The sequence below is a fragment of the Magnolia sinica genome, chromosome 5 (genome assembly GCF_029962835.1).
Source record: "Magnolia sinica isolate HGM2019 chromosome 5, MsV1, whole genome shotgun sequence".
NCBI lineage: Eukaryota > Viridiplantae > Streptophyta > Magnoliopsida > Magnoliales > Magnoliaceae > Magnolia > Magnolia sinica.
This window is the reverse complement of record NC_080577.1, coordinates 45,751,332-45,753,507: the sequence shown is the minus strand read 5'-3', so window position 1 is coordinate 45,753,507 and position 2,176 is coordinate 45,751,332. Positions and strand designations below refer to the sequence as shown.

The 2,176-nt window shown below is 38.6% G+C and overlaps 1 non-coding gene across 1 annotated transcript; it reads right to left on the bottom strand.

The window, feature by feature from the left end:
* Positions 1-231: 231 nt before the first annotated feature.
* LOC131247592 (small nucleolar RNA R71) lies at positions 232-338 on the bottom strand. Its single transcript, XR_009171870.1, has one exon. It is a non-coding gene; the product is annotated as a small nucleolar RNA R71 (small nucleolar RNA).
* Positions 339-2,176: the final 1,838 nt, after the last annotated feature.

Sequence of the window (2,176 nt, the reverse complement as noted above, 5' to 3'; positions counted from 1 at the left end):
GGACTTGAATATGAAAGTCCATATTTGCACTTGAAAGAGTTTGATGAGATCATAGCCACTTTATATTTTCCAAACGTGTCTGAGGACATAGTCAGACTAAAACTCTTTCCCTTTTCTTTGAAAGAGAAAGCTAAGATGTGGTTGCATTCACTACATCCCAAATCTATTGGCACATGGAATGACATGATAAGGGAGTTCTTTAAGAAATTTTTTCCGCATCATAAAACAAACACCCTTAGAAATTCAATCATGAAATTCGCCCAAAAGGAGGATGAAACATTCCTCCAATGTTGGGAGCGGTTTGAGGATCTTGTCAGTTCATGCCCACAACATGGTTTTGAAACATAGTGCATTACACACTTCTTCTATGATGGACTAACATCTTCCATGCGCCGGTTGGTTGAGACAATATGCAATGGAGAATTCATGAATACAAATGTCGATGATGTGTGGGACTACTTGGACAAACTTGCTGAAAATGCACAATCATGGGACACATACCCAAAATCAAGCACCACTTCTAGGCCCACTCAATCAAAGGAGAGAGGTGGATTATACTTCTGAAAGAGTATGATGATATCAATGCTAAAGTGTCTAATCTCAAAGGGAAATTTGAGGTAATGGAACTAAAGAAAGATAAGGTTAAGGAAACTATTTGCGGTATTTGTGTTTGCAGTGTTCACACAACTGTAAATTGTCCAACAATACCTACCTTTCAAGTGGTGTTGAATGAGCAATCCAATGTCATGAATAATTACCAAAGACCTTTCAATGGATTTACCTCCAATACAGACAATCCTGGTTGGAGAAATCATCCAAATTTCAGTTGGAGGAATGGACAAAATGCTACCCCTCAAGGTTTCTTCTATTAAATTTCAAATCAAGGGAAACCTCAAGAGGACCCGGTTCTAAAATATATTCAAGACCAATAGCTACTAAATTGAAATTCGGCACAAGCATTCCAGGATATCAGATCAACATTGGGAATGCTCGCGTCATCTATTCAAAGGATAGAGTCGCACTTAACAACCGGGGGAAAGGGGATGCTTCCAGTTCAACCTTTTCCTAATCCAAAACCGCAATATGAAGTTAGCGACTCGAGCTCTTCAAATTAGATGGAGCAAGCTAAATCTATCACCACTCTTAAGAGTGGGAAGACCATTAACAAAATTATTCTAGTTGGGGTGAAAAAGCTTTAGGACCGGGAAGAGGACAACAATGATATACCTAGCATTGCTCCACAAGAATTAGAACTGGAACTTCAAGGCAAGAAGATTGCCCCATTTTCCCAACGGTTGGTTGCACCAAAACCTCTTTCTAACTCTCAGGACATTTTAGAGGTGTTAAAACAAGTGAAGGTCAATATTCCTCTAATGGATGCAGTTAAACAAATACCTTCATATGCCAAATTTCTAAAAGACTTATGTATCACTAAAAGACGGCAAGATATTCAAAAGAAAATATTTTTAATTGAAAAAGTGAGTGCCATCCTAAAGCAAGATGTGCCACAAAAATTCAAAGATCTCGGTAGCCCAACCATTGCTTGTGTAATTGGGAATTACTACATTGAGCACGCACTTCTTGATTTAGGAGCGAGCGTAAATCTGATTCCTTACTCGGTCTACAAATAGTTAGGTTTAGGTAAATTGAAACCCACCGTAACCATATACAACTTGCTAATCACTCAGTTCGTGTACCAAGAGGGATAATTGAGGATGTGCTGTCCAGGTTGATAGATTCTACTACACGGTAGATTTTATCATCTTGGACACGGAACCCATTAGGAACATGAGCACTTAAATTCTCATCATTATTGGTCGCCCAGTCCTTGTAACATCAAATGAAATCATTAATTGCAAGAATGGGTCATGAGTATGTCTTTCATGAATATGACATTGGAGTTGAATACCTTTTTCAACATAGGCAAATGGTTAGAGGATGATGACAATTTCCATGACATTAACATGATTGACTCTTTCGTGGAAGATAAAACACTTTTGACCTTATCCTCTCACCCTCTAGAGACATGCCTAACCCACTCCCATGATTTTGATAATGATATGATTAGGGAGATGGGTGTCATAATTGATACTATGTTGGTACTTGAAGTTAACCGGCGGAGGCCATAATTTGAAGAATTGCCCCAAACCAATGTAATACCTCTACCGTCTAACCC